Source organism: Thunnus maccoyii, chromosome 8 (genome assembly GCF_910596095.1).
Source record: "Thunnus maccoyii chromosome 8, fThuMac1.1, whole genome shotgun sequence".
Taxonomy (NCBI): Eukaryota; Metazoa; Chordata; class Actinopteri; order Scombriformes; family Scombridae; genus Thunnus; species Thunnus maccoyii.
The window spans coordinates 31,920,121-31,943,991 of NC_056540.1; the positions used below are offsets into that span (position 1 = coordinate 31,920,121).

At 39.0% G+C, this 23,871-nt stretch overlaps 4 long non-coding RNA genes across 4 annotated transcripts; 2 read left to right on the forward strand and 2 right to left on the reverse strand.

The window, feature by feature from the left end:
* Positions 1-5,142: 5,142 nt before the first annotated feature.
* On the reverse strand, positions 5,143-11,219 carry LOC121902460. Its single transcript, XR_006097552.1, has 3 exons — positions 11,132-11,219; positions 8,457-8,738; positions 5,143-5,822 (listed from the first exon to the last, which is right to left on the reverse strand). It is a non-coding gene; the product is annotated as an uncharacterized LOC121902460 (long non-coding RNA).
* On the forward strand, positions 9,887-12,012 carry LOC121902459. Its single transcript, XR_006097551.1, has 4 exons — positions 9,887-10,418; positions 10,603-10,761; positions 11,140-11,804; positions 11,918-12,012. It is a non-coding gene; the product is annotated as an uncharacterized LOC121902459 (long non-coding RNA).
* A 4,533-nt stretch (positions 12,013-16,545) lies between these two features.
* Positions 16,546-18,680, forward strand: LOC121902470. The gene is made up of 3 exons (XR_006097563.1): positions 16,546-16,717; positions 17,207-17,502; positions 17,829-18,680. It is a non-coding gene; the product is annotated as an uncharacterized LOC121902470 (long non-coding RNA).
* A 358-nt stretch (positions 18,681-19,038) lies between these two features.
* On the reverse strand, positions 19,039-22,230 carry LOC121902469. Its single transcript, XR_006097562.1, has 2 exons — positions 21,125-22,230; positions 19,039-19,519 (listed from the first exon to the last, which is right to left on the reverse strand). It is a non-coding gene; the product is annotated as an uncharacterized LOC121902469 (long non-coding RNA).
* Positions 22,231-23,871: the final 1,641 nt, after the last annotated feature.

The following is a 23,871-nucleotide window of genomic DNA, read 5'->3' on the forward strand; positions in this document are numbered from 1 at the left end:
AGCTTAATAGAAGTTTAAGCTCTGTATTGGAACTGATGATAACAATAAATAATAAAACTTTATTTGTATGGCACTTTTTAAAATAAAGTTACAAAGTGATTCATAGATAGTGATTCAACAATAAAAGGGAAATGCAAATAAAAACACAATGAGATAAAAGTTAAAAGGAAGGGAAAAATACAATTTAAACTGTATTACAGTTTTTATGATATATGCACGGTTCAATACTGAGTACACATCTTCAAAACTCTTCACACAGCCAAACACTGAGCTTACTGGGAACACCTAACCAGTGTTCCCAAGTTACTTACACCAGCCTGCCCAGATGCCAGCGTGTCTGTCCCTTCACCCGCCTTTTACGTTGTCTTCTTTTATTTTGTCGTTTTGTTTGTTGCCTTCTTTTGTTTTAACACTGACAACACTCTCATACACCACTGATCCCTACTTTCACACCTCACTTTAATTATCATTGTATTTTACGTGATCAGAAGATCAAAATTAACCAAAATTAAATTTTGATCTTCACCTAAGATGTTCCTGCGACCAGCCAGCACCTGTTTGCAAATATTGGCTGTGCATGGGGAGTTCTGTTCACTCATCGTCATTGTAATTTAATTTAATAAATTTCAGTTTGTTACTGCTCAGTTTGGCGTGCATCTCCCTCCTTTGTTGTAACCTTTCTTTTTCTCCGAGTGAATTAGTCTTTGTTAGTTTCTATTGATAAGTGTGAAGTTATGTGTAAGAAATGTGTTTATTGTGTAAAACTTTTCATTACAAAATACAGTATAATTACATAGAGAACATACTACAGCGTATTCTACAGAAACGAGTCATAGAAATGCAGCAAGAAACGTTTCAGCGGGCTTTAATTTTGACAAATTTCCTTGTTTTTTGGTTGAATATAGATGGATTTCAATGTGGTTATGATTTGGCTGTCTGTATGTTATTTTACATGTTAAATGTTGAGTTTTGGAGTGAGGATGTAAATATAAAATGTGCTGCAGATCCACAGAGTTTTGTTGGTTGTGTTTGAGTGAGAAAAGTATTCAGGAAATGTGAAGGCTGTAGTCGCTCACTCCAAACCAGATAAGAGGAAGTAAAAAACTACTTTATTCACATGATTATCAGTGAGTTAGAGTTGCAAATTAACAAGTTTAGAAGAGAATAAATGAGTTAATGTTTGTGAATGAGGCTTTGTTTGACCTCTATTCATCATCACCTGTGTTCAGCTCAACTGGTCGACTTCCACTAAAATAAAATACTCCATCTTCTGTTTTCAGCTATGTGCTGCCGTGTAAGAAAAAAATATAAATTATCATTACAGGGAACGCCTCAGGAAAAAAAAAAAAGTGCCACAGAGTGATGAAGCAGCAGCAGCAGCAGCAGTTGATTAAAAATTAATGGCAAACAATTGTCAGTAATAAACTAGAAATTGCTCGTCATTAAAAACAGCGAGGTGTATATTTTATTATTTACTATCAAGGCGTCAGCAGTCTACCGTCTTCAGACACACTGCGACATCGCCTCCACCTTCTGACAGATTAATTTGCATTAATGCTTTCTGAAAACCTTGCCGTTTAATTTTGCGCAGAGTAATTGGAATGAGCGTTAGTGTTTGGTCGCAGCAGATCCATTAAACAGCAGTCATTTCTACAGGTAGCAGCATATGAATTATAGATAGTTATCCCACCGCTGCTACATCTGTGGACTTGCACTGTCATTGTCTGTCTGTGTGAGAGGAACAAGAGACAAGAGGTTAAAGGTTGTTTCATTTTTTTCATTTATTTCAGAGTTTGGTGATTGTGATACTGTGAGAAATAGATCACCTAAATTAAGAAAAAATATAAAATACACACTTCCTTACCTAACCCAAGTGATGTGATATCGTCCTGATCATTTCAGTTTCATTAAAGTCCCCTTTTGCAGTCAAAAATAATGTAAAAATGTTTTTAAATGTATTCATAATAGTTTTGTTTTATTGAATGAAGCAAAAAGGTCTTTGGGTAAATATCGGAAATGCTCCTTTTTGTCTCAGCCGGCTGGACACTGGGCGTGTCAGTGTTTGTGTGTGATTGACATTAGCTTGCAGGCTATCGGTGTAAACAAACTGCTGTAGCTACAAGTCATGGAAAGACAGTGTGTTGTTAGTAGTATTATTGAAGAGCAATGACCAAACCAGCATCTAACGGGTCCGTATGACATTTGCAGGTATGTTTACATGCTGTTTAATGTGCTGCAGCTGAGCAGCTAATTAGCTATGTAGCTGCTAACTGACGTTAGCGGTGCACTTTTCCCCTGTGAATGTTTGTTTGGAGGCTCGTTCAACAAGCTAAGCTGCAGGACAAATTGCTTGTTCATGTTTGTAAGTGAGATAAGAAGGAGACTTTAGCAGGGAATCTAATGTGGGTTGTTGCTTAGAGTCTGTTGCTCTTGTGTTGTGTAGCAGGATGCAATCAGGCTCAGTGTGACCATCTGCTCTGCCTGTGATGGGACGACACATTATCACTTTGTGCAAAGATATGATTTGCTGTACAGAAATAAAGACTATAGACGGTATTTCATTGAATTAATGTTAAACAAGGGGGCACAATTATGAAATCAAAATAATTTAAAATACAGATTTCTCCCTTTTGGTTTTAGATTTTTTTCTCAAAGAACACAGGACACATGCTTTACAGAGCAGAAATGTTGCTGTAGTAGGCAAAGAAATGTAATTTAATTTCAGTTAGACTTTGACTAAGCTGCAATGATGTTACCTTACCAAAGTCAAGTGAACATAAGCTTTTATTGATATAGAATATATGATAGAGGATGTTGTATTGCTGTATAGAGTGTATGAGGCAAAATTGTGATTTGTGATATTGGGCTATACAAATAAAAAATGATTTAATTCAGGCAAGTACTGGAGTTATAGCATGCGTCTTTTTCTGTAATTTAAAAAAAAAAAGCAATTTAATTTCGGTTGAACTTCAAGGTTGCACCTGTCAAGAGTTGAGAGAGGCCAGATTAAGCTATTTAAGAGAACAATTTTGCAAGCTTGAATTATTCAATTAAAGAAAAGTAATAAGTATATTTATATTTAAAATTAGTCATTTTAGGTAATAATTTATCATTTCTGCTATGTTTTACTCATTTGATGGAAATATTTATCAGAAAATGACCCTCAGACAGTAACTGGTCTCTGCAGATGTTTACTTTTAATCATAAATGAAGTAACATGACCGTTTATTTATTTATCACACTTAAAACACACACAGATGTGCATCCTGTTATTTTTTAAGCTGCGACATCTGGAGTGTCAGTGGTCATTTAACCCAAATAAAGGATAATCTGCTGCTGCTTTCTGTGTTTAAGGTGCTTAAATGGACATTATGATGTTGGTTTTACTATTAGGAAGCTCAGTCATGAACACAGATGAAGCAGATTTAAAAAATTAAGATATAAAGTGGAAATTATTGGGTTAAGTAGGGGTCAGGAGGGACACATTTTCCGTTGATTCATTTGTCTATTTATGTTTATAGTTTATTCTGTTTTTCTCTGAATGTGAATTTCTCAGACTTCAGGTTTACATCATTTTCAGCATTTATTGAGTTCTTGAGTAATATGTTCTAGGAAAGAAGAAAGGGAAACATCAAAATGCATAGTTATATCGTATCAATGACAAACATGATAAAGAACAAGTCAAGTGAGAATAAAACAACAGGGGAGACTATAAAAAGGGATAAACCAAGTTTTCTTATGTTTCAAAGAAGTCAGCAGGGGAAATAATCAGTCGATTCTGATAAAAACAGATTTTTATAAACACACGATTATTTCACACTCACAGCGTCACAGCATGTGTGTGATTTTAATTACTTTTTTGCTATTTTTATTCTCTGTCTCTGCGGGTTTGGGTTGTTCTACTGGTTTTGCGTTTCATGTTCCAGTCCTTTCGTCTTCCATCAGTAATGGAAATTAAAGTTTCAACTGACGCTGCTGTTGTGCTTCCCTCAAATCAAATCAAATTTATATCAAATCAAGTCACTAACCCGCACCCGTTAAACAGTTTGAGACAACACTGGAAAAGCAGCCCTTTGATTTCCAGAAAACTAAACAACATTAATACTCAGCAAACACTCATCTTCTTCAGACTGAGAGGATTGCATCTTTCTCAATGGAGAACTTGGAAAACTGGGTGTGTGTTTGAAATTTTTACGATCCCTTTAGTGACTTTTTGGGAAGACCTTAAAGGATAAGACTGTCAACAATTAACTGAAGTACTGTGTGTTTTTCCAAAGCCTGATACATCTTATTCCTCTCTTATTCCAAACACTATTAAAAATGAAGACAAGAGTAGTCGTAGGAGTAGAGTAGTTCTCCTCTTGAGTTTGTACTAGCATTGTAAATTTCTCCAAGAAGTTCAAAGTCAAGAGGTTGTGATAAACAGAACCGCGTTCCACAGAACTACTCTCCAGAGACTGAAGACATCATTGCTTTTGTTAGTCTTTGCAGCTGTTTCTAAACAGTCTAACATGACTGTAATCTTCGTGGTGAAGGAACATGTCACCCAGTGCAACGGTGTGACTCACTGACGTGTTTTTAGCAGTTTTTGGACAACAACGGAGGTCTACAGTACAGAGGATACCTGTTAGCGGATCAGTTCATTGTTAGCTTGGCTCTGCACATGTGATTTGTTGACAATAAGAAAAAATATAAAAAAATATAGAAAAAACGCCAGCCTGGAAAGAAGCGAAAGCCTTCTCAAGATGTTGCTAGATGTCAGTTACAACATCACACAACTAAATACAAGATAAAAAATAAAGACAATTAAGTCAAACTAAACTTAACTGACTCTAAGTAGCTACATTATTAGCTATTATTATTTAATCTCTATGCATCTAAATCTACCTCTAATGTCTTTGTTTTTATTCAGGGTGTTGTACAAACTGTGAAGTATCTGAATAGAGAAATGATCCAGACACTGGAATAAACTAATAATAATACATTTTGTTTGTTGAGACAAAGTCCACAGGCCGGTTGTCAAAGAATTTGCTGTCACAGTCTACAAGTATTTAGCACCTGATTTACTCAAGGAGCAGTTTGTTACACAATTAACTCCTGAACCTGTCTGTTACTGCCAAAAACTAGACCCAAACACTCAAAGCTATGTTTTTTTTATCCATTGTTACCTGTAATCGAGGAAGAATTACTTTAAAAATAAGTAAACTTATAACTGATTCAAACTTTGTTGGAGCCTTCAGATCAACAGATAACCAACTTCAGAATTTTCTTGTCCATTTTTCTTTATTAATTAATAAGAGTCATTAGAGAAACGTCAGAGGAAATGAAAAGAAAATGGTTTGATGGAGCAGCAGCTTATGATTCCTGCTTTTCATGTGTGTTACTTCCCTGCTCTGCACAGTTGGACAAGCTCTACCATCACTGTCAGAATACTAAGAAAGAAATCTACTACTTCTGAGATAAGTGCAGCTCTGAACATGCCGCTGTCAGCTTTTGTTGCAAGTTTGAGATTTGAAGATTGATTTTACTTAAAAGTCCTGATTCAGCAAGAGGGGTGTCTGTCCCGTCAAAGGCCCACTAATGATCGGGTAGAAGAAAAGAAAGACGAAGGGGAAAAGAGGATGAGACTACAGATTTTTTTATTTTATTTTTTTTGCATGCATTTTCCCCTCCTTTGAACACACTCTGAGCCGTGCCACTCGGTGAGAGCGATGAAAAAGCGATGGCGTGTCTGATAGCTCCATCGCCGCGAGCCAACTTAATAAGAGGCTCCAGTGTGGTTCGACACTGCTGGAGCTTCTGGACCGATAAGAACCGCAGATCTGAGGAGACAGGGAGAGGCAGAGGGCGAGAGAGTTAGACAATGAGAGAGAGGAGAGAGAGAAGGGGGGGGGGGGTTTAGACAAGCGTTTTAATGCTTATGCCAGCAGGTTGAAAAATGATTATCTTGCTGTATGGTCGTGACGGTGTGTATGGAGGCCTGACAGCAGCCAGCGGCTCCACTCATTAATAAGGAGGAAAAAACCGAGTGTGTGTGTGTGAGACGGTGTTAAGACTGTAATGTTGTCAACTAAATTCTGACATGCCCTTTACCATCTGACTGCAGGCAGAGCAGCAAACTCAAGAACTTGTCATATTTTAATATTTCATCACATTTTGCTGTTCTGCATCAGATTTTAGTTTATACTTTTTTTTTTTACACGGCAGCTGAGTCACAAACCAGATTATGCTTTATATACTGAACATTGCATCCACTTTCAAGCCACATGTTCCTTAAAATAATGTTATATTTAGAAGAACTCTGTCTTAAATAAATGAAAAACCTGCTTGAGATTAGCTAAGGGAGTTATGCATGGAGTTTAATTTTGCATAATGTTTGAGACCATCTTAAAAATTTGCAAAACCTTTCCTTTGGCTGCAGAAAAAACAAGACCTTTATATGAGAGAGAGGCTTTTATTAGAGACATATTTTATAGTATTCCATTTAATTCATCTGTTGCCTTTATTAAATCAGAACATTGTACATTTCCACAGCATTTTATGTTGTGTAATATTTACCACTCTGCTATCTGAGATTGTCTTTTTAAGCCAACTACTGTTCTCACTCACAAATTGCCTCTACTTTGCAGTTTTTTCTAACACATTTAAGCTACTGTCATTTAACTCGATTATCCCTGCCTTTCCTGGAAGTCTCTCAATCTGAAACATCTCCGGGAAGGGCTGAGTTTCACTGACAGCAACAGCAATTTAAATTAAAAAAAAAAAAAAAACCTGCAAAGTTGGAGCTACTGGAAAGACTGAAAGTGAATGGGAGCAGTCTTTTGTTAAAAGAGGAACCCAGACCTGCAGAGTGTTAATATATAACATGATTCTGCTGTTTGGATAGAATTTGTGCTGTGGAAATGTGCCACATGAGTCATTTTTGTACAGGTTTTTCCACCCTGTTTAATGTTTTTCATTTGGCTTCAACTGTCACATTTAAATTCCATCATCATAGATTACTCTGCCAATTTAGCACAACACTCCTATAATGTTGTTGGACAGTTTTTAAAAAGGATCTAAACTGATGCAGCAGAGCCAGATATATTCATCTTTTTTATTCCACCAATTCTTCTTCCTGGTCAAAACCTGCTGCCCACATTACCCACAATGCAACTCGATCGCAGTTAAGTCTGAAGCTGCGTCTCAAATCACATACTTCTGTTAGTAGCCTACACTTTTATGTAGTACACTGTGTACACTATGTACCTACTGGCTTAGTGTGCAAATTTCTACAGGGTAGTGTTGTCTCAAATCAAACACAGCCATTGTGCACTTACCAGAAATGATGATCGCAAATTAGCATTGGCTAGTGTTAACATTAGTGTTAGCATTCGCGCTACCAAATCATTACAGACTGCTAAATTAACCCAAAAAACATACTGATGGCTTATATCCGACAACAGTATAGTGGTGCTTAGTGCTAAAAAACACATGTATAACTTACATTTGTATAATGTGGCGATGTTCACTGTAGTTACAACGTACCCGGCCACCATTTCCAGTTTGAAAAATGGTCCCTCACCTTCCGCTACGTAGCCAAGATGGCGACCATTGAGGGCGAGAAGCGTCCATAGTTCCACACTCAACTTTTTGACTGCACTGCATTTTTCCATACTTCTCAGTGTGAACGCACTTATGCAGTATGTGATTTGAGACACAGCATGAGATTTGGAGTGTTATGCTTGTAGTAGCTAATGTAGCCTGGAGCTGCTAGCCTCCTGCAGAGATTAGTCAAGAAAGCAGGTTAAGGTTAGACTTAAGATTACAGATGCAAGCAGAACTTCTGGGGTCCAAGCTCATAGTGCATCAAGCGAATGCATGTACACTAAGGACTTTTGTCAGATCAATTTAACAATTTATTCATTCAACAAACAGGAGCCTCAGTAGCGTGTGGAAGAACCATACACAGCCACAGCAGCCTGGCACCTCCTCCTCCTGCTGGTCACCAGCCTGGTCACACACTGCTGTGGGATGGCATCCCATTCTTCAACCAGCATTTGGCGAAAGTCAGCCAATGTGGTTGTGTTGGTCACTCTGGCACTAACAGCACGCCCAAGCTGATCCCACAAGTGTTCAATGGGGTTGAGGTCAGGACTGCTGGCAGGCCGTTCCATCCTCTCCACTCCCAAATTCTGGAGGTAGTCTCTGATAAACCCCACAAACCGACAATGCTGACACAAAAATAAGAGTCACTTGAACTGACCGGTATTCATGTTGGCTGCTTAAAAAGTGCAACTGCAAGATTGTAACCTGGGTTGTTGGTGTTAAAAAGTACAAATATACATGTAAACTATTGAGGCAACTATAAATTGTACTTATTTGTGATTGCACAATCTTTTATTAGACCATTTCCACCTGTACTCAGAGCAGAGCAAACTCATGAAAATATTTCATTAAAATGTGTCATTACTTACTTCGTTTTGAGGTGCTGTAGCTCATCTTCCATTTCCTTTGTCTTTCTCTGGGAACGGCTGTAATTTTTCTTTTTTTTTGCAGTTCCTTATAAATGGCTTGAGGCACTACACCACCATCATCCTCATCTTCAGAGTCAGTGAAGTCTTCCCTTCTGATTTTCTTTGTTGTCGGGACAGGAGATGTGCATAATGGTGTCCTTTTCTTTGCTGCCTTTTTTTTCTTGAAGTAGTGCTGCTAGGCCTTTTTTTTCCCGCCATTGCGGCAGATGACTTCTGACTGTTCTACAAAGTAATAGATAGAATTGTTGTGTAATTGTGTAATAACACACACACACACACACACACACACACACCCTCAACACACTTCATCTGACAGCACATAAAATAAAGTAATAAATACTAAAAAACATAATTACATAATCAAATAATTAGCTACATAAATGAAAGCACATTTATTTCCACATTTAATTATATATGCTCACATTGCCATTATTATGGAGAGTTATATTGCCCTCTCCCTCTTGTGGTAGCTAGTAATTATTAAATGTTTTGTGTTGAACTGGGCACGCAGGTGCTACATTCTTTATCCGTCATTGTGAGGTAGCAGTGAAAAAGAGTGTCAGACTGTCTGGAGGTCTGGGAAGTCATCATGCAGACAGGATATTGTGTCTGTAATCTTTCAGGTGCTACTCAGGCTACTCCTTTCTTCAGTTACTGCTCATGTAGGGGTGGAAGTTTGGTAACTAGGGGCGTAATATCCAAGCGGCAACCTCCAGGGCTGAAAATGAAGCCAATGTGGAAGTGCCCAAAACCTGCATTCTCTCTAACGGCCATCAGGGGGCGACTCCACTGGCTGCAAAAAGAAGTTTGACTGTATGGAAGTCTATGAGAAAATGACCCTACTTCTCTCTTGATTTATTACTTCAGTAAACTGTTTCCTAATGAGTTTATGGTCTCAATTGCTTATTTCAAGTCTTCTTCAAAACAGCATGATGTTCATTTTGTAATTTATGGTCCCATTTAGAGTAAAATAGACGATAAAGCAGTGTATGCTTTAGGACATGGTTACGTTGTGATTGACAAGTGGCCACCACGGCGACAACGTTGCTTACGTAACGTAACCATTGCGTGTAGGCGTAGCTGCTGCTATTTCACAGTGTGTTTTCAATTTACTAAAGTTAATTGTAACATTGTGGTCGCCTAAAAACAGTCTTGTTCAGCGTTTGGTTGTAATAAAAGACTCATCAATGAGTCAGGTGATCAGTTTTTCCTGTGAGTACATTCTGTTTTAAAGGTTTTAGGCCTGTTTTTCGCTAGCGAAAATTAGCATTAGCATTATCACTGTTAACCATAGATTGTAAATGCACCGTGCTAACCAAGCTAGCAGCTAGCACTATGGTCAGCTCAACCCTCTCGTCCAAATACGGTCACTTCTGGCTCCAAAAATCAAACATGGCGATGGCCAAATCCAAGATGGCGAGGGTCAAAGCGCTGCACCCGAGGCTTCAAAACGGCAATGTTTCTCTAATCGTTTCCCATTCACTCATTCAGTTTATTTAGCTATACATTTCCAGGACAGGAAATTGAGAGTAGAGTGCTATTCCTCTCTAAATTTTGCACTGGCCTTACTGGTAAATGATGATGTGGTCCATGGTGATATACTTTGATGTGTTGTTGTTACAGACCATGCCTAAGAGGATGTATGCAGAGTCACAGAGTGATGTAGATGATACAAATACATCAAATACGATATGTCATATTTTCCATAACAGTATTCAAACATTGTTTTTCATAGCTTCAGACTGTGTTGTAGTAATTGAGCTGTCATTGCTCTTAGTTTTACTAGGCTTACAAACCTGTGTATAATATTTGTTTTCATGTTGTGCTCAACATTAGGATGATGCCCCAGTTGATGATGAAGCTGACAACAACAGAGCTCAAGACAATTCTCCAGTCTCCTCAGTATAGCACTTTTTTTCCTAAAATACATGTATTATTTGCCATAGTTTGCCAAGGTATAAGCTATACTTGGAGCCACAGAGCAGTTCAGGGCTTCAGGGTTCGGCAGATTCAGTATTCTCATGATGTTTTTTTCCCCAAAGTCCAACCTCTCATGCTTGTGTTCTGTGTGTCTATGCTTACTAAGGCGGCTCTTTAGGTTAAAAACCCAGCTGCCTCAAGCAATGATGCGGCTCGTTCAGGTGACAATGCAGCTGCCTCAGGTGATGACACGGCGGCTGTCTCAGAGGACAATGTGGCTGCCTCAAAGAGCACCTAAAGCATTAGCAGGCATTTGGTAGTTCAGGTAAGTTGTGCTTATCTGTTCTTTTCTTATCCCTTTGGATGAATGAATTTCCTTGAAATATATATATATATATGTGTGTACAATGCAGCTGCCTTAGGCAATGTCGCAGCTGCCTCAGACAGCACCCAAAAGCATTATCAGGCAACATTTGGTCGTTCAGGTTAGGTGTTCTCATGCTGTTCTTTTATTATCCCCGATGAATGAATTTCAGTTTCTTTTTTATAAAAAATATGTGAATGTTTTATGTGTCTTGACCCACTTAGTGCACTGCTCTCTCAGGTTAGTTGTGCTTGGCTGTTCTTTTCTTATCCTCTAGGATGAATGAATTTCTTTTTTTTTTTTTATACATGTATTTTTTCTGTGTCCTCACCCACTTAGTTGGCTGCCTCAGGTGACGACGCAGCTCTCCCAGATGATGACGCGGCTCTCTGAGATGACAATGTTGCTGCCTCAGACAGCGCCCAAAGCATTGGCAGACAACACAGTCGGTAGCTTAGGTGAAGTGTGCTCATTGTTGCTGTCCTCTAGGATCAATGAAGTTCAGTTTTTGGCAGCATCTTAGTTTGTGGTACTTTAATTAGATGTAATTTGGCATACTTTATATCAAAATAAAAGGTCTATTGGGCAAAAAGACAGACATAGCTAATGTTAATGTTATAGCATGCATTGTACATTGTTTTCCAATTAAAATTTTTTTGTGAGATTTCAGACACACTGATTGCACCCAAAAAGACGAGCATACACTGTTCGGTTTTAGAAATCTTGTTGAATTCCGACTCATACTGCACAAGTACGGTCCAACCGTCAAGCCACAACCTGAGTGCTTACACTATATGTGAAGAACAGAAACTAAAAACAGCCCGTCAGCCCCCGCAGACCATTCAAAGACAGTTCAATTCAAGTTTTGATCTCTTTCTCTCTCTCACAAACACTCACACAAACACACACACACACATAGTGTTGTGTTGTCAGCATCAGCAGGTGAAGAGCAGTGTCTCTTTCCTGCCAACCTTTCGTGATAGTCGTGACAGAACATGAAAGAGGTAGGTATGTTGTTACTACAGCTCCATTGACCCAGCCTCCATGTTTTCGGTCTACATGATTGTGTTGTGTTGTCATGGTGCTTTGAAACACTCTTGTTTGCTTCTTCGCGCAGGTGCAGTGAGGAAAAAAGGCACTGGAGACTTTGGAAAATCGATTTGTGAGTTCGCTTCAACCTTGCACGGGGCTGACGACGGCTGACCAAAGATTCTGACACGCCAGAAATTCATCCGAAAGCTGCACAGAAGCACAGCTGACAAAGCTGAAATTCAGCCTGACTGGAGTAGTGCGACTCAAAAATCTGGTCAAAAACTAGCTGAAACCATGCAGTGTATGCTCGGCTTTACAGCCAAACTTATAATGAGGCATTTTTGATACATTATGAATTTTTTATGGAAAATGTATCATTAGAAACATTACACTAAGTAAAACTATAGTACTTTGACTTACAATATAAAACACTCTTTGCTGCTACCCACAAATTGCACAGCACCTGCTGAAGAGGATCGAAGGATATCTTGACTAGCAGAGATGTAGTTTCACTTTAGTTTACAGCTCAGTTTGGTTTTCACATGTAGCCAAATATCCTCTAAGAATGGGAAACAATGGAAAATAATGTATAGTCTTGGAAGCACTCTGACTATTTCAGTTCTGATAAGTCATATGGCATTAAATGGGATGTATAACTTGTATGATTTGGTAGTACAGTGTCTATAGAAAGCACATATTTAGTCTTTATAACTGCCTACAAACTGCAGAGATGGTTTCACTTTAGTTAACGATATAGTTCCGTTCTACAGTCAGTTCATCAGTTTAATTACTTTCGCTAAGAATCCATCAAGTCATTTGACTTGGTTTTAATTAAAACCTCCCAAATGTTCCTGGTTCTAATCTTCCCCAGCTGATCTAAAATATATTATTTTGTAAAGGGGGAGGGGGAGGAGGAATTAGATTTTAAGGGTTTTTTGATCGGGTAGAGAGCGACATTGGGTAACCAAGGAGCCGGACACTAAAAAGGTTGTCCTGGAGAAACAGACGCCACCGGTATCCTGCAGATAAACCAGCTCAGATCTGCCACCCCTTGCTCGGCCCCGAAGCCAGCCTTCCCGGTGTCTGCTGCGAAACAAATGACCATAGATACTCACGGTTTTCCTGGAAGGTAACGAGATGCTACCAGTATTCACGCTAAACGGACACGAGCTCCTGTGGTGTCTTGTTGCACCCTCATGTCCAATTGGTTAAAAGCCATGTCTATCAAACGGTAAGAGCTCAACCGGAAGCTAGAAGGTATTTAGTGGTAATCCGGTCACATGCCCAGTGGCAGGAAGTTAAACATGCATTAAAACAATATTAACCAATAAGTACATTTCAAGCTGAAAGCATGCAAATAAAACCAAGCACAGCAATAAAAGCAAATTAAAACAATACATAAAATCATCCAATATAAAATAGCCACAGCAAAACATTAAAATGTAAGGAAACATAAAACCGATACTTCTACCGTGTGACAGTGTCATTTCTGAGTGACTGTTTGTAAAGGTTTCTGCTTTCTCTGCTGTTTTCTGGGCAGACAGCAGTCATGGCTTCAAGTGAACAGCTAATCCACCAACTATAAAGGTCTGTGTAACCTCTCTAACACAATTTCACAAAAGACTGCTCTGTTTGTTCTGCTCGCAGAAATAAAGCTAATTACAAAAACCCGCCCAAACGTCTTGACCTTTCCCTCTGGGTAATTACAGCTTCTCATTTTTATTCTTTATTTTGTTCTCTCCCTCCTTTCTTTCCCTGGTGTGTTTGCCTTCAGAGCTCAGCCTCATCCTGCTCCGCTCTCCTCCTCCATCAGCTGGACAGTCGAATGAGAAAAAATACAAAAAAAAAACAGATCTTGAGTTTAATTTCAGCCTCACCTGAATGCAAACACAGCCTGTCCTCAGGTGTCCTCGGTGCATATTTATTCAGTGAAGGTCAAACACAGCTCGGTTATGAAGCGGAGTGAATCTGGCCCTGTGACCCAGTTGTACACTGTACAGTAGCTAGTAGCTCTGTGGTTTGAGTCTGTAATATCCTCAGTGGAAAAGCTATAAATTAAAGTTGAAAATACCAGCATGCAGCGTACATTCAACACATTTACTGTGTATTATCCCACAATGTGATGCACAGAATGTGATCCAATTCCATATACGAGATAAGTACGAGGAGATAAATAAGGCATGAACCGGTATTTGTGTCAAAATTTGCATAAAAAGACCAAAAAAAGTCACTTTTTTGAACAATTATATCCAATTTTAAGCAGGTTGTAGTAGGGCTGGATAATATGGCCAAAAATATTAACATAATAAACGTCAAATCATTATTTCTTCCAGATTTAAAGGCTGATTTTTGCTCCTGAGTGAAAGTTGAAGAAACCAGATGGTTAACTGTGGTTTTAAACTATCTAACCAGCTAAAATTACCATTTGCTCCACTCCCAGAGTCAGCAACGCATTACACATTCACTTTTTTCTGTTCTTACTCTTCAAAAAAAAAAAAAAAAAAGCCCCAATTCTAATATATTCTTACCACAATTTTGGCATTGTGTGCCCGCCACAGTTTACTTTGGTTTCCACAGCAGCTAGCTTGTCCTCCATGGATAGCGATTTGATGTTTACTGTGGTAAATTGCTTCAACAGAAAACTGTGTCATCTGGCAAGACATCCCACTGATAGCATTCAGCAGTTTCTTGTCTGTGTCTGTCTGTGGGACTGGCTGAAAGGGGGTCGATCACGAGGCAGATCCATGTCTGTGCAGAGGTGTTTCTAGGGTGTTGAAGGTGAGATTCAAGCAGCAAAGACACTGTTTAAAATGGAGAACAATGCAGAACATGCTGCGTTTATATGCTCTTGTGTTGCGAAGCCCTCAGTGACCATGTCCTCAGATGTGATTGGACAAGCCCTCTAACACGATGACGTTAGTGATGTAGCATTTCCAGGAAGTAAATATTAAGATGCAAGCACAGCAGTCATATTCACTTCCTTTAGAAGATGGAAGTCCCCAAAGAAAAAAAAAGAAGAAAAAACCTGGACATCTTAATGAACACTGTGACAATTAACTAAAGAACGTTATTTCAGCAATAGAGTTTGGGACAGGAAATCCAAACGAGCTAAATCAGATGCTGCACAGAACCTACTGTCATCCAGTAAAGACCATACCGGTGGGTGTTATGGACCTTCAATGTTTGAAGATACACTCACCAAACTGATAATTCACGGTAAGCAGCACAATTTAAGGTAATATTAAATTATATATTGGCTAGTTGAGAATTTGGCTGCTTCTCACTGTTATGATTACTGTAATAATTTGTTTTAAGCTTTGATTGATCATTCACCGATCTTGTGAAATATTTAATGCATCACTATGCAGGAGTTTGCATGTTTTCCAGATGAAACAGCAGATAACCAAATCTGATTCATCTATGTCATTGTTGTCATGGATCCGATGCACAACCTTCTTGGTACGGCAAGACCTGTTGTCCAACTGTGGACAGAACAAGCAATTTTAACAACAAAGAGTTTTGATGAACTTCAAACTAGAGTGGAAAACATCAAAGAACCTTATGAGGTTGGAAGAATTCCCTCAGGAATTTCATATGGCTTTACAGGATTTACAGCAGATCAGTGTTTTGTATGAAGAGCCTTGTCAACAACAGACACTATGACATGTGGTTTGACTTTGTGCAGGCTTGTATCATACTCTGCTCCACAGTCATATCCATCAATAAACTGGAAGTAGTGGATAGAAACCTGCTGACATTTCTCTCAAGATTTGTCAAACTGTTTGGGCCATTGCACTGCTGCAACCCAAATACGCATTTACATCTTTATTTGAAAGAGTGCGTGTTGGACTGAGGACCAGTTTATTCTTTCTGGTGTTCATCATTTGAGCGTTTTAATGGAGTACTGGGAGAGTTTAATAACAACAAAAGGACGACTGAAATCCAGATTATGAGCCAATTTCAGCAGAGTCAACAGTTTTAGCATGCCATGGACATGTGATGTGATTTACCAGTATTTTTTGAAGGACAAATGTTTGGGACTTTGTCACGCAATGACACAGCTGATATGCTTTATGTGAAGTGTTTTTATGTCAGCAGAAAAGACTTTTCTTAGAAAACTGTACAGTGGTGCTGTTGTCTCCGTTCCACCAGATTATCTTGGATGAGCTTAACAGACATGCAATGTTGACAATGTATTATCAGATGTACACTGAAGTTGTATCACTGAAAATGCCATGGAATGCAAAAGGATAACATATCTGAATGCAACTTACTCCACAGATGGATTTAGAGCAGAGAGGTCAGCTTGATATGCTAAGTGGTGTGAGGAACCCATCCCTGACCCTCTAACAGAACCGAGACCAGCCATTATAAAGCAGCTTGCAGTTGTTAATGCTGTGTCAAAAAGTACTGCGTTCAGACATGTCATTGCAAAAGTTTCCTGGCCTTCATCCTCATCTGGACAGATGTTTTTATTGAAAGCCAGTAGAAGTTTGGAGCTTGCAGGGAACAGACACCTCATACCCAGTATCATTTCTCCCTGTTGTGCCCAGTGCTGGAAAATGAGTAGTAAACAATATCCACTTGTAGTTCAGCAACACAAGAGAAAAAGTGATTGTAGTCATGCCACTCAACCCCTGTATGTAATGAACAAAAGTATAAAAAAAAAAAAAAGATTTTGAACAAAATAAAGACAAAAACATACAGTGGGAGAGGTCATGGATCTTGAACGTCTTGAAAGTTTGGAAATTGCTTAATCTTAACTGTTATATTTTCAAGGTTAACAATTTACAATTTCATTTAGCAGAAGCTTTTATCCACAGTGATGTACATCTTAGAGCTGATACAACACAAGCGAGGATATATTCAGGAGACAACAACACGAGTAAGTGCCTTTTTTCTTTTGTTTGTTTGTTTTTTCTCTACTTCCAGTCCATAAAGTGCAGATTGAAGTGTTTTGTGTATCTTTTTTTATAATATCATTGACCATTGCTAGTGGCATACAAGGTAATTCATCATAGCATACTTACTTACATAAGGCAAATCTATTCAAGCTGCAGTTTATGAGTCTGTAACTGAGCCTGATGTATTTACACAAGATGTTTTCTTAAATTAGAGTTAATACCTTTTAGAAAAAGATGTAACCTCTGGACCATTAGTGAGTCAAACCCCCCCTACTATCCTGATTTGCATTTGTATAGCTCGCAGCATTTACATGTGAAAGCCTCCCTCAGTGTTTGGGGCTGGGGGTTCAACTGCCAAGCTTCTCTCAGCTTGTAAAACTGCTCGAAAACGTCAATTCCTGGCAGTTTTCTGTGCTGCCTACAAATTCCCATGAACAGTCTTTAACCTGAACTTCCACGGCGATTTGCAGTGCCGCTTACGGATGAAAATCCCACTCTTCGTGCAGTGAGGGGGTCACACATGACAAGATCTTTTCACCAGGAGGAATCCCCAACGAGTCTGTCGGGTCATGACAACATACACGAGAAATGACACAGGAAATGACGCGGTACCACGTGCAAGACAGGATTTCTTCCAAAAATGGATGTCTGCAAGAAAGCGGCGATCCAAGATGTTTGTGCGCTGAATTGCAGCGAATAATTACAAGGAAGAGGAAGAAGAGAATATGGGTAAACGAATGGATTGGGTTACGATTGTCCGTTGGAGGTAAATAAACTTTTTTGCAATGAAATCTTAGGCATTGTGGTTCAGCACAGACAACAAGGTTACAGATACTGAAACACCTGTATGCCAATGTATTCAAATAAAATCCTATATTTTTGTGCCCTATAACTATATTACTGTACTGCAACTATTGATATTTTTTTATGTAATTGAATTATAATGTAAGAGTCACAGTCTTAAGTCATGAATTCATATTCACAGTACTGCAGACAGTTATTATTTTTTAATCATCTCTGGCAAATGCAAGAATCAATGTACCAAATGAAGTTTAATTCCTAGCCTTGACTGTTCTTTTCTTCTATTGCTAGACACCATCAACAGAGGCAGAATGGTGCATAATAGCCCGAGACTTTGAATTGAAATGGCAATTTGCACATCGCCTCGGTGCGCTTGATGGAAAACACATCAACATACAACCTCAAGCAAAAAGTGGCAGCTTGTGGCACCGTAATTATAAGGACAGGTTCTCTGTGATAATGATGGCTGCTGTGGATGCAAATTATAAATTCATCTACACAAGTGAGGGTACCAGAGGTCAGGGTCTCAAGTGCTGGACTGTTCGCTCACTCTGACCTGCACAAAGCAGTGGACCGGAGTCTGCTGAACTTTCCTCCACCTGAGCGTTTGCCCAACTCCGACATAATGATGCTGTACATGCTTGTGGGCGGTGGTGATGCATTCCCTTCAAATATACATACATTTCCTTTGAAGCCGTATCCATTCAGGCAGATGGACCACAGTCAAAGCAGACTAAGCTACCATATAATCCACCACATGCTCGGAGCCAGACAACATGGTAAAGATAACTATGGTCTCCCTATGCGTCCATAGCTTCCTCCACGTGTACCAAATGAAGTTTAATTCCTAGCCTTGAGTTTGCAGACTGGGAGAATGCTGACCACAACATAGTTAATGGAGCCTGGAGGAATCAAGGGATGGGGGGGCTTTACAGCTGGTGGAGCATAGAAGGGAGCGCAACCCAACAGTCACTGCACAGATGCAACAAAACCTGCTATTTTAGGAACACGTTTTGTATTGTAGGGATGTCACAGCAGTTATTTTTGTAAATTAAGCATTTTTTTCTTGTTAAATATGTGTTTGTTTATATATGTTTTCACGTCTTTACCAAATTACCTTTTAAGGACTTTGTGGTTTGAAATGTGCTGTACAAATAAAGATTATTATTATTGTGGTTATTGTGGTCTGTTATTGATTCAACACTTTGGGTACAAAATGTCTTTTATAGTTTCAAGATACTGTATTTACAAGTCGCATATACTTTGTGATGTAAATGTTTCAACTGCATGTTCAGACAGTTTCTATGTTTGAGACATTTATTGAAAAGGTATATTAAATAGCATTACAAAGTGCATAAAATAATATCCTGCATATTACTGTACAGATTCCAACCAGTGTTCTTTTTTTTTTTTTAACACTGCAATGTCAACATTGCTTTTATTTCTTTTATGCAGAGGTGTAGCAATTTCACTACAATGGAAAAAAAACTGAAGAAGCAAAGGTTTTTACAGGCTTTCATTTGGATCGTAGTTTTGCAGTGTTTGCAAACAGCTTTGAGATCAAGAGCCCTCATGTGACATGCGGGTGGACTGATGTACAGTGCTGGCAGTGTTCCTTTTCAAACTAGTGACATTGGCTGGGTCTTGTATTTGTCATAATTCAGATGCTACCTGGTCTCTAAATGTAGTGAATGCATCAGGATTTGGGTCAGCATCAATAACGAGCTTCTGCAGCTCCATGTCAGATTCTGACTTCCCCTTGCACTTGACTCTCCTTGCACCTTCCTTCTGGCATTTGAATTTGGTTGCAGGTGAAGAAGCTTCCTCAACAGCTGCTGGAGAAGCTCTTTCATCTAAGCGTTCAAGGGGAAAGCCCGTACGTAATGTACTAGCTGATGGTGCGCCAGCTCTCGACAGCCGTGTCCGCGACACTGTTGGAGTGATCCTGAAAGATCACCCTGCTCACCGAATGGCACATCAAGCTGGAAGAGAGGTGAAACAGAAATGGTACCAGTGGACATCACAGCTCTATAGAAACAGCAAATCATTATTCTCAACTTTGACATTAACAGTGTAATAAATTTTACTTTACTCATGAAAACATACCTTAATATTACACTTGTATTTGATACGTTGTATAGCTCATACTAATGTATTTCAGTAGTTCTTTGCATAAAAGCAATATGAAAATCAGGGATGCACTTCACCATTACATGTTCAGTATGTATTTTATAGTATTTATAGTATAGTACTGTATAGTTGTACTGTAGATGATGCACAGTGAATGAGTTTATTAGATTCTTGCTCGCTCTAAAAAAAAAAAAAAAAAAGCAGAATTTAAATAAGAAATATATTAAAAAGAAGAAGACAAGAAATGAGAATATGATATAGGCTGTATAATTTACAGTGGTCTCACATGCACAGTGAACAGTATATTGTTTTATAAAGCCATGACCCCGAGGAGCCACCTTTGCCTGTTTGTCAAGGGTTTGTTCCCACTCCCACTCAGTTTCAAATTTTATTAACCTCGAGTACTGCGTTCTCAGGAGTAACGCCCTGATCTTAACCTCCTAAAGGCATCATGAAGTCTATCTCTCGTCATTACAATATGATAAACTAGCTCCTACTGGACTAATGAAAAATCAATCTATTTTGCTCGCCTGGTTGTTGAAGAGAAATGGCAGTTTCTCTCCGACTCTTCTCTCTCTCGACCCAGTTGTGGTGCAGCTCATTGGAAACATCGGAAAGGCATCGGTGCTCCCGCCAAAGTTCAACTAAATTTTCCTCCATTTCTTGGGTCCAAGCAGAACTTTTCTTATAGCCATGCTTGTTGATGTTGTCGTGTTGCAGGTGTTACGACCCCTTCCCTAGGTTTCCACTCAACCCGTGTCTTGTGCTCTTATTGGCTGTAGCTTGTTGCCGCCAGTATTACCATTCACACAACACTTTTCACACTACAGGATTTGGATTCCCTGACAGGTCCAGATATTTATCTGTTTCTATTTTGGACGTTTGCGATGCATCAGTGAGTCTCATGGATCGAGTCTTTGATCTGGGGCTTTTGTCAACAATCTCCAAAAACTGGCTACAATCGTGTAGTATGAACTTGGCATTAACTGTTCTTGTTTGAGAAAAAAAATCTGAAACCAAAAGGGAGAAATTTGTATTTTAAATTCTTTGATTTCGCGATGGCACCCCCTAGATTTACATTACTTCAATGAAATACCATTCCATCATCCTCTTACAAAGCAGGAGACCTTATTTCCATACAACAAATCAAATCTTGCATTAAGCGATAACGTGTTGTTCTGTTATCGGCAGAACAGACGGTCACACTGAGCCTGATTGCATCCTGCTACACAACACAAGAGCCACAGACTCTGAACAACAACCCACATTAGCTTTCCTGCTAAAGTCTCCTTCTTATCTCACTTACAAACATTAACACACGTCTTGTCCTGCACCTTAGCTTGTTGAACGAGCCACCAAACAAACATTCACCAGAGGAAAGTGCACCGCTAACGGTTAGCAGCTAGATAGCTAATTAGCTGCTCAGCTGCAGCACATTAAACAGCATGTAAACATACCTGCAAATGTCCTGTTAGATGTTGGTTTGGTCATCTCTCTTCAAAATCCCTGTTAGCGATTTGTAGTTAGATGACTTGTCGCTACAGCGGTTTGTTTACTTTGTCTCTGTTCTGTACGGTGTAGCACCGGTAGCCTGCCAGCTGCTGTCAATCAAACACAGACTATGACACGCCGCCCAAAAAGCATCTCAGATATTTTTCCATTTTTTCTTTATTGTAATACAAAACTATTAACAATAAATTCAAGAAAAACATATCGACATTATATTTGAATGCAAAGAGGGACGATTAAATGTGATTTCAGTTGGACTTTAAACAGCAACTAAAAACTATAAAACACAAAATGCAGTCCTGTAGGCGCCAACATAAACAAAACAAACATTACAGATACCGACAAAAGACAAGCTGTATGTTGTAGAGTCACTAAGATTATACAGTTTATACATGCTATATGTAACCATAATACAGACTACATCCAACAGTATCATCATGTATCCTGTATTTTCTGTAAAATTCACTTTAACAGACAAACAAACCAGCAGACAAACCGTCTAGTTGCTGTCGGCCAATTCTCACAGTCAACATAATTTACTTCATCTGCATCACTGCAGAGGGTTTAATATCTGGCAGAGATCCAGAGTTTTTGTGTGTGTGTGTGTTTGGTAAAAAACCAAAATATCTGCTGGAACAGGCGTCTCACAGAGGAGAGCTGAACCCTGCAGCATACTGGTGAGGCAAGGTCAAAGGTCAAACTCAAGAGGGCTTGAAGAGTGTTGAATATTTGGAGTCTTACTCCCCCCCTTTATTCCCCTCCTCTTTCCTTTCCTTCTCGTGTCCATGGATAGATCTCAAGTCTTTTATTTGAATTTTCCTCACTCGTCGACTGGAGGTTGTTCTGGTCCGCCATTTTGAAGGCCTTCTCAAAGCTCTTATTTCTGCACTGAGGAGCAAGGAGGGATCTCTGAGGATACACAAGAGCAGCCTTCACAAGTCTTTTACTGGCTAACGCACCCACATATTGGATATCAGTCACAGACACATTAAACTCAAGTCTATCACTCCTAAATTTTGTGTTTTATTTGTTTGGTGATTCACCATCAACTTAAAAATCTGTTAATTGTCATTCGGAGCGACAAAAGAACCATAAACAACTTTCTTCATTTATTCTTTTCATGATCTGTCCTTGTTTCCTCGTTAACTTTTATTATGGATCAAATTAAAGTCAGGGAGAGTCTGTCAGTCAGCAAGAAACACAATTTAAACACATCTATATTTTACATTATTTATCAATATGTCCATTTCCCTGAAACATTTAGCCTGATGATAATTTCCAGTGTTCAAAACACACCCTAATCATATCCTGGGTTGTTAAACAATTAATTCACAATCAGAATATCAATAAGTACAAATGCAAATAATACAAACACAGTCTGCCCATAGAAATGGTTCCTGGCAGTAATAACTGTGCATTTTTATTAGTATAAGCACATAGCACACATGTGCAGACACTCCATCAAAAGTCTCTACAGCTGTTGAAGCCGTCTGACAGCTGATCCAGCTGTGATCAGCAGCCGCCATCATCAGTAATGGACGTTGCTTCACTTGACGCGTCAGAGGAGAGCACGTCTCATTTCTCTAAAAACATATTTCATCGTTTCCTCTCTCCTCGCATGTTTTTCTCACGTCTGTCTACGTATCCTCGGTGGGAGGGACTAAGATGGAAGGAAACATGGATGCAGTTAATAGACTTGAGATGTACCCGTTTTCTCCTTTATTCCTTTGCTTTGCTCTTTTCTCTCTTCCCGAGCATCTCTGTTTCTCCTTTTCCCTTTCCTTTATTTTTCGTCTCCTTTTCTTTTGTCCTCTTTTTTCTTTTGTCCTCTCATCTCTGCACCCCCCCCCCCCCAACCCTTACTTTTCTCGCCACGTCTACTTTTCTTATTACCTTCCTTTTTTCTCCCTTTTCCTCATCCCCTTTCTTCCCGTCAGTAATCTTGTCTCCTCTCTTATTTCTACATCATTTTGTCTCCTTTTCTTATTTTCTTTGCATGCTTTTAAAAAAAAATCCTTTCTGCAAATCTAACATTCCTTTTCTTCCCTCCTCTTATTCTTTATTTCCCATCCTCTTCATCAACTGTCATCTATTTCCTCCCTGTTCATCTTTTTTGTTTCTTATTTTGATTTTTCTCTCTTTAGTCCCTTTCTCATCTCTTCTGTTATCCATAATTTTCTCTCCTCTGTTCTTTCTGCAAATTGTTCTCATCTTTTTCCTTATTTCTCCTTCTCTCGTCACACTTTTTCATTCTCCTTTCCTCTATTATCTTCTTCACCACTTGCACCTGCACCTGTTCACACTTAACCCTCCTTTTCTCTCACCTTTCCTCTTTGCTTTTCTATTCTTCTCTCTGCCTTGTTTCCTCTCTCTCTCTCTGCCTCCTTTCATATCCTTTTTATTATCTCCTTGTTTCCTTTTTGTTTTCTGCTTTTCCTTTTTTCCCCTTTTCTTCCTCTCTTTTTGCCTCACCTCCTTTTTTTCTAGGCCCACTCATCTCCTTTCCGTCTTTATTTTGCCCTCCTTCTCCTCTTTCCATGGTTTAAGCAGGACTGAGGATTATTTGTGTGTGTGTGTGTGTGTGTGTGTGTGTGTGTGTGTGTGTGTGTGTTGTACAGCAGTTAGCTTGCACTCCATGTTCTATTATTATCATCACCTCAGTGTGTAGGCGTCCATTAGGCAAACTCATATGCAA